The sequence below is a fragment of the Meriones unguiculatus genome, chromosome 18 (assembly GCF_030254825.1).
Source record: "Meriones unguiculatus strain TT.TT164.6M chromosome 18, Bangor_MerUng_6.1, whole genome shotgun sequence".
Taxonomy (NCBI): Eukaryota; Metazoa; Chordata; class Mammalia; order Rodentia; family Muridae; genus Meriones; species Meriones unguiculatus.
In genome coordinates, this window is record NC_083365.1 from 19583920 (window position 1) to 19599577 (window position 15658).

At 47.5% G+C, this 15658-nt stretch overlaps 1 pseudogene; it reads left to right on the plus strand.

Moving 5' to 3' along the window:
* Positions 1 to 5167: 5167 nt before the first annotated feature.
* Positions 5168 to 5426, plus strand: LOC110553252 (large ribosomal subunit protein eL8-like; annotated as a pseudogene).
* The last annotated feature ends 10232 nt before the right edge of the window (positions 5427 to 15658 follow it).

Consider the following 15658-nt stretch of genomic DNA (forward strand, 5'->3'; position numbering starts at 1 on the left):
TCTGGGTTTAGCTGCTTGTGAATAAAGTTGCTATTAAGATTTGCACTTCTATTTTTTGTTGAATATAATACATTCATGTCTCTGGATACGGCATGTATCTACGAGTGGAATTGCTGGGCCACGATAGTCTCTAGCTGGTGGAATTTGTAGCAAGGAGAGTTTCAGGCTGACTCCGCCTCCCTGAGTCAAGGTCCTTTCCTTGATGGATTTATTAGAAGCCAAATATCAGACACACATGGTATATATTCACTTATAAGCAGATTTTGGTCATATAGTCCAGGGTAGACATACTACAATGCACAGACCCCAAGAAGATAACCCCAATGGGCATTTTAGGCTGCATGTGGGCCCACTAGCTAGGGGAGTAAGGGATATCTCTGACATGAACTATCTTGACTGGCTTTCTTTTAATCACTACCCCCTGATGGACTTCCCTACAAGGCCACAGGGGAGACAGATAAACTCAACCCTCATGTGAATAGATGAGCTGGGGTGTCTGGGTAGGGGGCTCCCCTATTCTGAGGAATAGAGGAGAGGGGATGTGAGAGGGAGGGTGGGGCTGGGAGGAGAAGGGGAGGGGCCTATGACCGAGATGTAAATTTAATTAATTAATGAAAAATAAAAAGAAGCCGAATATCTATAGTGAGTCCATCTCTGACAAAGCTGGACATACCAGGCCAGGGCTCAAGAGGCCTGGGAGTCTGGCACCAAGTCTAAGTGTAAAGACTGAAAGGGAGAAGCCAGTTTCTATATCTATCCAGCAGCGGCTTGTGAAGGTATTAGGAGGTGAGATGGCAGTGTGTCCCAGACAAATTATATAGATGAGAAAACCCATACACGAATGTATTTTACAATTAAAGTGTGTTAAGTTTTAGTCTCCCTGCTTAGTTTTTTAAAATTCCACTAAGTGTGTTTTTTTTAAGTAAATAAACAAACAGTGAACGTATTTAAGAATGGTATTCTGTGTACCCTGTCCTCCAGACCTCCTGGTAATCACTGCATCCCACAGTCCTCAGTCCTGAACTCCAGCCTCTCAGATGTCAGCTTTATTCCCAGGTCTGACCCATCAGCACTTTCCTGCTCTTTCTTTCAAAGATATTTTTCTATCTTATCTTAACCCACTCATTTTTGCCGGATTTCAAAATGGCATTAACATGGCTACCAGGGTTACCCCTAGCCTGTTGTCCTCTCCTTCTCCTCCTCTTTCCCCCTCCTCCATGCTAGGGGAAGTGACAGTCTCTTGGGGAGTCTGTAACCTCAGAGATGCCTCTCTTTAAGATAGAGAGGAACTAGTTGTTACTCTGACTCCAAGGCAATGCTAAGTGCATGTCCAGCTGGACAGAGGGACACGCTGTGATGATCTTGAGAATTCTGAGTAGCATCCAGCCTGCCTGGCCAAAGTCTGAGTCCACACCCAAGCCAGGCTCTAGATGTTGACCCTAGGCAGACATTTATGTGATGTGACTATTCTGCCTAATCTTGGACAGATTTCCAGATAGCTGCAGAAATGACTGGAATAAAAGTAAAAAACTTAACAAGAAAGTTACCTTATCTTCAGCCGGACCCTAAGTGGATTCATCCTGTCTGCCTTTTGATAGACTCTTCTTGGGCAGTGGCGAGAAGCTGAAATCAGGCAGGTAATCAGGCAATGACTACTCAGGTTGAGAAAATGAGTTCACTGACCTTGTAAGTATGTGCACAGAAATTACACTCGGTAAACAAAGGACACTGCAAAAATGACCCAGAGAAAGAAGACTGGAAGAAGATGATTCAGAAGAAACTACCCAGAACTCTTATGTTAACAATACAAAAGAAAACAATCTTTTTCTGGTCCATATTACCAATGTTGATGTCCATCTCTGGAACCAACCTCATCCCAAGCACACCCCTCCATGCTCCCCTTCACACACAGACAGACACACAGAAATAGGAAGGAGAATGAGCCTGAAAGAGGGATAAAGAAGAAGCATTAGATGGGATGGAGGGTGATGGGACTAAGGACAGGGATGGAAGGGTGAGGATGAGTTGGGAGGGGATGGTTTGGGGGCCAGGCAGGAAGGTGGTGGATGAAGGCAGGAGGTTCTGGGACTGAGCTCTCTACATAAAGAAGAAAGGCCTAACTAGTGCCTCTTTCCCCAACATTTAAGTCCAGCTGAAAGAGAAGAAAGTTGACAAGGTATAACATCCTTCTGGGCTCTGGGTACCAGCTTTTGAGAGAGAGGATCCAGTCCAGCCTGATTCTTACAGTGATCAGCTCTTGAGTGAGATTGTGTTTGCACCCTATCCTTGGAGTAAATACAGAGAACTTTGGTGCCCCGGCTTGCTCCTCCACAAAATGGTGGTGACTTGAGTATTTTCTCCAGAGGAGCAAGGTCTAACGACAGAATCTAACTTATTAAGTAGGCGCAGGCCCTGTTATGTCTCAGACTCAGGCCTAGCACCAACCGCGTTTACATAGGAGTGGAAACAAACAAAAAGCAAGCAATTTAGAGGGAAAAGAAGATTCCAACTGGTAAAGGATTTGAAGACAATAAAATAACAGTGAGTAACTGGAGGGGACTGGAGATTCCTCTTCTCTTTAGGTAAAACAAATGAAAAAAGCCCTAAGAAGATAGTAAGGTTGTACATGTAATAGCATGTAGCTCTTGCTATGTGTCCAGTGCTCACTTAGTCCCTTAGGATGAACTACAAAAATTGTTTCATTATTTCCATTTGGAGCTACAGAAACTGGAATACAGAAGGACTTAAAGATGCTCAGAATTACCCAAGATTTGTAAATGATTTGAACAGAGACCATACCCTTAACTCTTACTGTAGCCTCTCAAAATCAAGACTTTGCTCGTGTCTGACATCTAGTAAGATTTCAGTTACCATCATTATTAGTGATTGAGGCCAAAGGTTTGAAATCAAAGTTCCGTATTTCAAGGAATTGAGTGTGGGACTGAGTGTGTGAAATGACTTGTTCTTAGACCATATCTGTCCCTTATTTGATCCTCCCTTCTCATCTCCCAGGGTTCTTACTAATCCTCTGTGTTCCACCAGGATCTCGAGAAATGAGATCCTTGCCCTCTGAGGACCTCCCTCCACCCATTATTGGTAAATCACTCCACCCTGGTCTGGCCTGAAACAGAAGGTGACATAGTGAAATTTTTGGCTCCCTGTCCAGATTACAGGATGCCATTAAAGGGCTGGGAATTTCCCCATCTGACTTATCAGGAATCCTTATGTCTCCCGGATAGTGACTTCAGGTGAAGTATACCATGCAGGCAATCTCTCCTCTGAGAAGCTAACTCTGGGCTTCAAGAGAGGCTTCCTGACCGATGCTGAGTGCTGCATTTAAGCAGCTCGGGCTTTGTCTCCACTTCTGCTCAGGGAATTACTGTGTGACCTAAGGGAGGTCACCTGAGTTCTCTGAACGTCAAATTTCTCAATGAGGAAAACAGAAGAAAGAGAGAGGGGGGGAGCAGAGAGATGGTTTAGTGCATAAAGACACCTGCCACCAAGCCTGAGGACCTGACCTCAATTCCAGAAACCCTCATGGCAGAAGGAGGGGACTCTACAAAGAGATCCCTGACATACACACGTGCACCGTGGCAAGCACCTGCCGCCACATACGAAATAAAATAAATAAAATGTAAAAATGAGACAGCAGGAGTTAAGCTGGAGCCCCTTCAAACCCAACCTTTCATTTCCCAGAACTCATTGTCTCAAGTAAACAGAAACTCCATTTTTTTTAAAACAGCTTCCTCCGTCTCTTATCTAAGATTAAATGATCTTCAGGGAGGCATACTGGGTATTAAATCTGTAACTTATTAACATAATTTCCCTCTCTGCCCCTCACAATAATGGATTGGGAAAGGCATTGTTATCCCCATTTAGAGTCAAGGAGGCAAATGAGAGTCAGAGCATCAAATACCTACAATGCATCCAGCTCGGAACAGGCAAAATCAAAGTTTGAAAGCAGGCCTATCACACCAAACCCTGTTCTTTCTATCCCCCTGCTTCTAAAGGAATAGAAAGGGGAGGAGGCAGCATTTTTGTTATTTTTGTTATTTGCTCTCCAATGATTCTGATGACATTTATTGAACAGGTGCTGTGCACACAAGGCGTTCCCAGCCCTCATTTTGCCATCTACCCAGGATGCAGGACACCTTCAGAAAGGCATGGCCTTGGAGAACGGTGCTGGAGAGGTCCCTGCATGGGGCAAGAGGCTGCTAGGGCTGACTTTTCTGGAGAAATGGAATTTTATTACCTGGTGGACCTGAACCAGAAAAGGCAATAAAAAGCTTATTTAAGGCAGGCCCAAGTGTCCTTATTATGCTCTGTCATTTAATCCCCTCAGGAGCTCTAGAAGGCACACATGGATGGTTTGAAATCCAACAGCAAGAGAGGAGTTAAGGAAACTTTTGATCAAGTGGAATATTATACATCCATTATCAGCAGAAGTCATTAGGTGATGTCTCACGTCTGGTAAGTCAGGCAAAACACCTACAGGATCTTAAAAAAATGTTTTAGCCTTCTTTTCCATTAATTCCTCTAGTGAGAACTTATCAGGGGAAAAATCAGAAATCCAGACAAATGTTAATAGATGAAAATATACTAGCTCTCTTCTAGCCCAGCAAGATGCCCAAAGGAAAGAAGGCCAAGGGGATAAAGGTGGCCCAGCCCCCTCACTCCCGCCCCCTCCACTCCAGCCCAATCCCCCCTCCCCTGTCATGAAGAAACAGGGGGCCAAAAAAAGTAGTCAATTCTTTGTTTGAGGAAAGGCTCAGCACTGAGCAGGATATCCAGCCTCAAAGAGATCTCCCCATGCTTCGTCAAATGGCTCGGCTACATTAGGCTGCAGTGACAAAGGGCCATCCTCTATGAATTGCTCAAAGTACTTCCTGTCATTCACCCAGGCCTGGACCGGGCAAACAGCTACCCAGCTGCTTAAGCCTGCCCACAAGTTCAGGCCAGAGACAAAGCAGGAGAGGAAGCAGAGGCTACTGGCCCGTGCTGAGGAGAAAGCCGCTGGGAAAGGGGACATCCCAACTAAGAGACCACCCGTCCTTCCAGCAGGGGTCAGTACAGACACCACCTTGGCGGAGAACAAGAAGGCTCAGCGGCTGGTGATTGCGTGGACCCCGCTGAGCTGGTGGTTTTCCTACCTGCCCTGTGTGGAAAGATGGGGGTCCTCTACTGCACCATCAGGAAAAGGCCAGGCTGGGGCGGCTGGTCCACAGGAAGACCTGCACCACTGTCGCCTTCACACAAGGAAGGGTGCGCAGGCTGAGCTGGTGGAGGCTATTAGGGCCCATTCCAACGACAGATACGATGAGAATGGCCGCCACCGCGGGGGCGACGTCCTGCTTCCTAAATCTGTGGCTGGCATTCCCAAACTGGAAAAGGCAAAGGCTAAAGAATTCGCCACTAAACTGGGTTAAATGTACACTGCTAAGTTTCCTGTATAGAAATATAATTACAAAAAAAGGAAAATATACCAGAGTAGTAACAATGCTTAGAAGCCATCCAAATGAAATTAAAAATTATTTTTTTAGTTTTTAGGTTTTGTTTTTTTTGTTTTGTTTTGTTTTTGTTTTTGTTTGTTTTGTTTTGTTTTGTTTTTTTGAGGCAAGATTTCCCTGTGTAGCTAGGGCTGGCTATCCTGGACTCTTTGTAGACCAGGCTGGCCTTGAACTCAGGGGGACCTTCCTGCCTCTGCCTCCCACGTGCTGAGATCAAAGGCATGCACCACCACCTCTCAGCTCCAAATGAAATTTTAAAAATCAATGTTTTACCACCAAAGGGAAAAACCGGGCTCAGTTAGCAAAAGAGCTCGCCAAGGAAGCCGAGTCCAACCCCTGCAACGCACATAAAAAGCCTGATGCTGCCCTCCTGGTGTGCAGTGAAGTTGACCTCCGACTTTCATAGGCAGACATGCACTGGTTATGCGTAGGCGTGTGCACACGTGTGTACACACACACACACACACACACACACACTAAAAACAATATAACAATAATAATAGCTTTTAAAGGGAAAGATTGAAATGAACTGAGAAGGAAGAAGCAATCAGAGGAACCCTGAGGAATCACAGTTCAGCTGATTTGCTGGCATCGCCTTGAGAGAAAGGAGGGCAGCATTTCCTACACTCCCCTGAGGGAGCGGGTGCGATGCTGGTTAATAGTGTTAATAGTCTTAGGCACAGGAGCCGACTTCTGAGAATCCTGCAGAAATACTTGCACTTAAGTAAGAAGATCCGTGTGCATGGGAAATTTCTGATTCCACACTATCAAAAATGTAAAGATGCACGTATGTAGATAACGCATGTGCATACAAGGAACAGTAGGCGCAGGGGAGGTTCTTACCTGTCCCCCGTTCAGCGAGTGTAACAATAGCGCATTATCATTAAAAAATAAATATGATCTATATGTATATACATATATGTATATATATGAAATATATATACCCGAGATATAACCACATTAAAAATTATATCTCTATGTATGTACACATGTATATTTGTATGGCATAGTGTAGATAGATAGATAGAGAGAGAGAGAGAGAGAGAGATATGCATGCACTCTGTGTGTGTTTGCATAGAAGGTCTAAATTGAGCCAAATTAAAGAGGTAATCATGGTGGAAAAGAAAAGAAAAGAAAAGAAAGCAGAACAAAACATGAAAACATACCTGATGTGCCTAGCAACTAACCAAGGAGAACAACAGTGGACAAAACCACAGAACTGCCGAGGCCGTCACGGAGAGACTATGACATCACTGTGGTCGAGAAAACGGGCCCCTGGGGACACAGTCCTGGCGGTTGAATCCTGCCCAGCTGATTTTCTTTACCTGGGCTCTGTTACTGCTTGGAGAGGACAAACCACTTGGAAGGCTCAGAGAGCGTAGGATCCTCTGTGGCCTTGCCACCTGCCAATTCCGAATTCGGAGGTGTGATCAAAAAAGCGTCCCGTGGCTGAATACAGGAGCTACAGGTAGATCTTTTAAGAACCTAGAATAAAACGTTTTTTGGACATTATGTCTCAAGCCCTGGAATAAGAGAATAATTTGGAGAAAATGTCCCATAATTCAGGAAAAGGAATCAGCAACTGAAAGTCAGAGCCCACATTGTGTTTCCCCCTTTGGAAGAAGATTTCAAAGCTCAGAAGCCTCGAGTCCTTTGATGTGTCCATGGTTGTAGGAGTTACTGAGAGCAGTGATGCAAAGAAAGTCTCAAGGGTTTGCTTAGGATGCAATGTTGGTGTCAGACAGACACTGAGGGAACCCCTGGGGAGTGAGTAGGGAGGCTCAATAGCATTTCAGAAAGGAGTGCATGTGGCTGGCGGAGGAAATCTTAAATCCATGTCTCTACACCGAGATTTGAAAAAGAACATAATTGTTAATAGGCTTTAAGAGTAGCTGGTTGGTCAGAGCCAATAAAACTGAGCCCTGGGGGCCCTGCAGAGACTGATACCCCAACCAAGGACCATCCATGAAGAGGACCTAAAACCCTGCTCAGATGTAACCCGTGGACTCAGTCTCCAAGTGGGTTCCTTAATAAGGGGAGCAGGGGCTGTCACTGGCATGAACTCAGTGACAGGCTTTCTGATCACCTCCCCTTGAGGCAGGGAGCAGCCTTACCAGGCCACAGAGAAAGACAATGCAATCAGTCCTGATGAGACCTGATAGGCTAGGGTCAGATAGAAGGGGAGGAGGACCTCCCCTATCAGTGGACTAGGGAAGGGGCATAGAGAGAAAAGAGGGAGGGAGGGTGGGATTGGAAGGAGATGAGGGAGGGGGACACAGATGGGATACAAATTGAATAAATTGTAATAAATGATAATAAATAAATGACAGTCAAGGCTACACAGAGAAACCCCTTTCAAAAAAAAAGTAGTTGGTCGGGTTATACCTCATTTGTAGAATGTTTGCCCAGCACGCAAGAGGCCCTGGGTTTAATGCACTACAAGATAAAAAGGAAAATAATAAATAATAATGGCTTTTTTTTTTTTAGTCCTGTCAAGTCTTTGAAATATTTTATTGTTAGATGTACACGTGCATTTTGCCTTTGTGTACTGTGTGCAGTGTGAATGATGGTACCCACGGAAGGGCTGGATCCCCTGGGCCTGGAGGCAGTGGTTGTGAGTCATCATGTGGGTGCTGAGACTAGAACCCACGCCCTCTGCAAGAGCAGCCATTGCTTGAAACCACTAAACCATTTCTCCAACGCCCACTAAGGAGTGGAGAGGCATTCCAGCCCTCAGGAGGCTGAGGCAGGGGGACTGAGAGTTTGAGGCCGGCCTGGGCTGTACAGCAAGAACCAGTCTCGAAACAACGAAACATGAAACAGTTCTATGAACTGTAAACTAAGGAAATGCTTTTCCCTAAGCAGATGTAAAGGGACAAAGAAAACAAAGCCCTCTGGAGAACTCACAGGAGGCGGAGAAGGAAGAGAGAAAGGCAGTCAAGGGGGGCTACCAAGTGGACGGTGGAGGAGAGGCTGCTGCTGCTGACTCCTGGGCTGAAGCATGCACACAGCACTCATCCTGGACCAGCCTGCAGCATCCTCCCCGTTCAGACAGGCTTAGAAAACATCAGTCAAAAGGCAGTGTGTTCTCAGCAGCCTGTTGGCCTAGCATGCAAGAAAGCTCTGGTTCCGTCCTTCCACTGAAGAGGCCAGGTTCAAATTCATGATTCTCCTGCCTTTACCTCCCAAGTGCTGCCTGCGATTTACAGGCATTTGCCACCAAACTCTGCCTAATTGTTTAATCTACCTGTGCCTATATTTTCTCAGCTATACAACGGGGGAGGGGGGAGGATTGTGCAAACCTCATTAGATTATGGTAAGAGTTAAGTGAATTAATGCATTAATTCTGTCATCCTCAGAAGTGTCTGGCCCATCAAAGGACCCTGCAGGTACCTCACAGAGCAGAGGTTCTCAGCCTTCCTCACTGCGACCCTTTAATACAGTCCCTCAGGTTGTGGTGAGCCCCAACCAGAAAATGATTTTTCTTGCTACCTCACAACTGCAATTTTGCTACTGTTAGGAATCATAATGTAAATATCTGATATGCAACCCCTGTGAAAAGGGTCATTTGGCCCCAAGAGGTCACGACACACAGATTGAGAACTGCTACCTTCAAACAACTTTCCCTTTCCCACAGCAGGTTAATATCCTATTGACAGATACCCCTGAGAGAAGTTTCTGTGACTCCCGTCGCAAATGTTCAAGAGAGAACACAAACTAAATGACTCTTCCGAAACTAAGGGCCCAGGACTCCAAAGCTGGAAGAGAGAAACCCGGGCACTCCCTCCAACCTTCCTTCCCTGTTCTGCCCATCTACACCCAAAGAAGACCCTAGCCCCAGGAGGCCTGAGGGGATGGTCCTCTCTGGACAGGCACTTCTAAAAGTCCTGGCCAAGGCTCATTCTACACTGTGAAGGCGTCCCTATGGACTAGCGCAGTGCCTGGCACACACAGAAGAAATCCTGCAGGCATCCTGATAACAGTGAGTCCAGTATTGTTTTGGGGACCCACAATTCCCCTTAAAATAAGAGGCTGGAGGAATCAGCTGATTGCAGTCACTCTCCTCAGTGAGATCCCCATCTTGCTGGAACCACGGTGCCTTTGGTAGGACTCTGGAGCCGATGGCTCTAGTCCAGGCGAGGCCTCCGCTTGTTGTGTGACAGTGGTGTCCGCACCTGACCCTCCTGGTCTTTAGAGCTGTATTTTTCCTCATCGCTACCTCCTTAAGGAAGTCCAGCCATTCTGGGGTCAGCTCAGGCTGATGGACAAAAGGAGAATGCCTGAGAGCTGAGAGTTAGGACTCTCAGCTAGGGGCTTCTTTGGGTGGCAGATGGGCAGAAAGGGAAGGAGAGTCGGAGGAAGTTCCTGGGTTCCTCCTCTCCCTACTTCCTGGCCTACACATCTGGTGAGGCCTCTCTTGCCTGAGTACATTTTTATAAAAGAGCTGAGAATGCTGGGTGAAAGCCAGCATTCTGACCATCTTGGGCAGTTCTCATACATCTTCAAGCACCTTGGCAGAGTCAGAGGTCCAGAGCTGGGGAAAAAAAAAAAAAAAAAACCTTGAGGGATCACTCACCCTGCTTCCTTAAGGCAAAGAGGTAAATCTTGGTGAGACAAGGATAGGGCACAGACACTCAGTAAACACAATCATAGTGACACGCTAAGAATTTCAAAATGACTTCATCTGACCCATGACAACCCTAAGGTAGATATTACTTTCCTACTTAAAGGCACCTAAGCTGGGAGAAGTCAAATGAGTTGCTTGGAGTCATAAGACAGTACAGTAGCCCAAAACACGTCCACCTCTTTTATTACACTGCAGAGCCCAAGTCATTCAAGTGTCTGCCAGCCTCGTCCTTTGCCAACTCTTTCAAGTGTGGGGCAGCTTTCCTTGACTCTGATGCAGCCCACGACAGTGCAGTAGCAGGTGACAGGCTTCTCCCGCTGACCTCTTGGCAATGCCTGTCTCCCCCTCGGGAGCATCACTCCCCGTGAAGACACATTCTAGAGAGAAGGCAGCAATTGTAGGAGCAACGGCTTCCTCAGGTCCCAGTTCACTTGAGTGCAGCAGGCTGTGGGAGTTGAGCACGGGGAAGCCATCATGGTGTCAGTTCAGGGAGGCTCTGGCTGGAACCCGCTGGTCTCTGCGTCGGGCTGAGAGTCCGACTGCCTCCCAGACCTGCAGTTGCTGAGTCACTGTCTTCACTGTGCCCTGGATTAACAGTTCCTTGTCTGTGTTTTCCTCATCCACTCCCTCTCAGATCATATGTTGACCTCTTGACTTGCTGATATTAGTTTTCCCATCAAACTCACAAGAATCAATGGTTCTTTTTCTTACATCTGCATGTGTGTGCATGTGAGTGCATGCCTACTGCCTATATGTGTGTGTGCATAAGAACATGGAGACCAGAGGACAACCTGTAGGAGAAGGTTCTCTCCTTCCATCATGTGGTTCCTAGGGATTGGATTCAGGCCATAGGGTACGGTGGAAGGCATCTCTACCCACGGAGCTGTCCTGCCAGGCCTAGAAGAATCAGTAACTCTTGATGTCTTTGAGGCTGGTAGCCCTGTCCCATGCCATGTGATATGTGACAAGGGAGATGTTTCCCTTTGGTGTTCTTAAGAATAGATAGTACCTGAAATATATGCTTTGGGGCCAGAGACACACACCATTCGGTACACTTACAGAGCAGGAGAATAAAGAGCAGCATGGCCATCCTGTTTGAATTACTCAGAAATTTCCTTAAAAGTCTTAGGTTGTCAAGTTTTGGGGGATCCCAATAATAGAAGATCAGCATCTTAATACCTACCTAATCCAGTTAAGTCCACAGTACTCAGAGCTGTGCCGATAAAAGAGCGGCCAGAATGACAAAGGGACATCTTACGTGTATGACCCTTACTTCTTCCCAGTGACTTAGTAAGGTCTGGTAAAGCACTCTGTCATGCCATTGAGGGCATGGGGTTTGGGGAAGCTCCTGGTACAAGTTCACTGATGGAGGTCCACCACGCCACAGGGACGGAGACGCTTTTCCTAGAGCCCTACACCAGCCCCTTCAGGTTGTCATATTCCTGGCAAAGCTGGAAGGGATGACTATTCACATGAAAACTCAGGCCTAGAGACATGTTCAAGCTTTCAATGGTGGAGGATCAAACCTCCATTTTCCTGAAGATGATCTGAAGCCAGTTAGGCAGCGACTCCATGACCCCACCCTCAGCTTACTTGAAAGGCTTCCCAAGGCACACGTCCTCTCACATGCCTGTAATCCCCGCACTCAGGAAGGCAGGGGCAGGGGGATCCCTGTGAGCTTGAGGTCAGCCTGGTCTACAAAGTGAGTCCAGGACAGCCAAGGCTACACAGAGAAACTCTGCCTCAAAAAAAACAAACAAAAACCATAACCTGGAACCTCAACACTGTTCCTAGTCTCAATATCAGTGTTTATACCCACAGGCTGCAGAGATTGCTTGTTTGATAAAATGCTTTCCATGTAAGCATGAGGACCTGAGTTCAATATCTAGCATCCATGTAAAAAGCAGTGATACAACACTGAGGCTCTGTAATCCCAAAGATGGGGAGGTGAAGATTCCTGGAGTTTGCTGGCTAGCCACCCTTGACAAACCAGTGAGTTCCAGGTACAGTGAGAGATGGTGTCTCAAAAATCAAGATGGAGAGTGATTATCCCAGAATTGTGAAGAAGCCCATGAGTGAGCCCCTGAGTACCACGAAGCCCATGTGGATTGGTAGCTTGTGGTCCAGTAAGCATGAGCCTCTAGGATTTAGGCAGGACTCATGGGGGTTTCAGTATCATTCACAGAAGCCTAGGCTGGTTCTTGGGAGGTTTATTTCCACCGTGCCTCAGTGGTACTAGATCCACTATCCTCAGAAGCCCATCTTCTTTGCATGGTTCTCTCTTTAGATTGATTGATTTCACCCTTACCCTTTCCAGATTGTGCCTCTGCCTTCAGCCTTATGTGGCACACTGGAAGACCCGTCAGTGACCACAACAGAGCAGGGACTAGCCCAACCTGTCTGCACTCATTGCTGGGCTTTTGGATCACACTGCAGACCTGAGGCCAAGATGCAAAGCAATATTCCCAATGCAGACATCACCATGTAAAACACCCCCTACCCTCGGCCAACCTGGGCCTCTCTCTGCCTCTCTGCCTCTCTCCCTCCCTCAAGCCACGCTTTCATGCAGTTTTTAAGCTGAGAAGGCCCCTTACAGTTAATCCTGGCAGACAGTTCCCGTGGACTCTTTCTCTCCAGACACAATGTATCAGTGCATGAAGAGACCTCAAGACTGTCCAGAATGATCCTTTAGATAGCAGAAGAGGAAACAAAGGTGACTGACTGGAAACTGAAGTGACTTGGTGTCTGTGGCAGCCTGCTATTTGAGACAAAGCTGCAGCCATCTTCGTATTCAGCTTCCATGTTGTTTCTAAGGTGAAATTAAGTTCAAAATTTTAAACTTTTCAGCTCTGCTTCCTGGAAGCGGTTGTTCATAGCTGACCTTATGATTCAATACTGACATAATTCATGCCTTGATATCTAGTCACTTGGCTACACTCTGGTTGCATCCTTCTTCTCTGCACCTGGTCACACTTCAGATGTATTCTCTAGAAGACCCAAAGTCCTGTCTCACATCACTTAGGACCAATCGGCTTAAAGGTTAGCTGACAGTACTTTGCCTAGTCAGCCAAAAATGTAATATTGCTTTGTATGGTTAGCCAAAACGTGTCACTGCCCTCCCTATGTCGTTTGCGTTTGGTTCTTTCTATAAAAACCCTGTTGTGAGAACTTGTAGATGTCACAGCTGGGCTCCTGGAGGTTCCTGATTGATCAGCTTGGAAAAGGCCTTCCAATAAGCCATCCATATCTCTAACCGAGACTGGAGCCTGAGTGGTCTGTGCATCCATTCTCATACTAGAACACTGTCACAGCGAGCTGGTGGCTGGCCCAAGATTTAGACATCCCTGTCACCCCTGTAAGTGAGTCCTCTGTGGCACGCTGCCTCTTCAGAGGCCAGATGGGTCCAAGAGACAAGCATCTGCTCTGGTGGAAGATGCACCGAGGAGGCCCGAGGTGGTAACGCCAGCTACACGCTCTCAGGTACCAGAGAAAGAACACCGCGTCTGACCCAGCTAGGGCTTGTAAAGTGGAGGTGAGGTGCAGAGGCTTTGGAGGCAGGGGGTAGCGTGGGGGGCTGGGCAACACCAATATTGCAACAGCTGTACCAGAGGAACAGCCGCTAACGTCTGGAAAGTGCATCCCACCCCACAAGCCATGCTCTTACCAAGCTGCTGCATTGCAGCACCTTCCCCCTCGGCCCTTGAATTTGGTACGTGGAGGGGACAGGGAGGAAAGGGAACCGTCTGCTACCAAGGGTGTGGCCCTTGCCTGGACCTCTGCCCTAGCTGGCTGCCTGAGTATTGCTTCTCTGTCTTGGTTTCTGAACTTTGAGCTGAGGCTGACATCAGGAACAGGGACAATTCTGAGGAAAAGGCAAATGGTAAAACACGTCCTGTATGTTTCCCCTTCTCTTGACCTCTGACCTCACTACCAGGAGGCAAGACTGTGCTACACAGGAGAGACCAGGAAGAGCTAGCCAGGAAACAAGAGTCCAGAAGCGACACTACCTGCTGTGGCCAAAGATGGAGTTGCTGGAGCCAGCAAACCAGCCTCCTTGGGGGTGCCAGGGACTTACTTCCCATCCTCCCTTGAGGCTACCTGCAGGATCCTCTTCTCAGCTCTGTTCCCTTAACCCCACCTCACGGCAGTGCTGGGAGTGCCGACTGGGTGGGGTCCTCTGTGTTGACTGAAAGCATGCCCTACCTGGTGAGAGCATACAGAGGCCGCCAGGCCTCCCAACGCTGGGGAGCTTTGGGGGAATTCATGTTCTTGGTTCCGGGACTGATTCACGGAGTCAGTCAACACTGAGTGCCTTGTGGAGGTGGCGGGAATGAATTCACACCTTCCTGCAGCCCCTTCCACGGGCATCTGGATGAAGATGTAGAGGGAGAACCCCGGCAGCTCAGTGGTGCTTCACCATGCTGGTGGCTCAGTGAACGGACCCACCCCAGCCCTTCTGCTCCTGGCATGTGTGTGGGAAGCTAGAGCTTGGGAGCTGATGGGGACATGGGCACAGGAATGGGCTGAGCTATTTTGAGGCTTTGTTGCTTTTTAAACGCACTGTGTAAATTGGGCTGGCCTCAGACATGATCCCCTACCTCAGCTCTTCAAGTGCTGCATCTACAGGCGAGCACCGCACGGTCATCTCTCAGCTATGCCCTGTCAGCCCACCCACTCTTCTTGGTTTCACAGGCCCCTACAAGGCCAAACTGAAGGCAGAAAATGGAGGTGCCAACACAAACTTAGAAGACCCACTACAAGCACAATTTTAGGCAAAGTGACATGTCTTTGTTGGTGGTCCCTGTCCTTTGGGTGGCTTCCAAATCCTTGCAATGGCCTCCTTTTCATGGGGACACAATTAGAAGAAAAGTGGCTATTTGTGAATTTAACAGAGAAATCTGGCCCTCCCTGAGGCATCTAAAGCCTTCCAAGGCGAGGGGCTTTCCTCATTCACTAGAGCAGCGGTTCTCAATCTTCCTAATGTCCTGACCCTTTAGTACAGGTCTTCAAAGTTGTGATGACCCCCAACCATGAAATTATTTCATCGTTACTTCACAACTGTAGTTCCGCTGTGAGGAATTGTAAATATCCGTCGCTCAGGATGCGTGACAGGCGACCCTCAAAAGGGTCGCCGCCCAGAGTCTGAGAATCCCTGGACTGGAGACACTTCTAGCATCTCCATGCCTTCAGAGAAGGCAACTGATGAGTACAGTGCTAACTAAATAGGGCTGAGAAGTGAGCTGGCAGGGATGCCAACCTGCTCAGTGTGTGTGTGTGTGTGTGTGTGTGTGTGTGTGTGTGTGTGTGTACAGACATCTCATGAACCTATCTCCTGCAGAGGGCAAGAGGGGAAAAGTGTTGTTTGGAATTACCTTTCCCACCTGTAAGATACTCAATATTTGCCATGTTTCTAGCAGTTGGTGAGGTTATAAGTAGTTACAGTGTGTCCCCTCTAAAGCAGGATTCATGTGTGAAACCGGCGATCTAAGTCCACGCCCTAAGCGGGCACCGACCACAGCCAGAG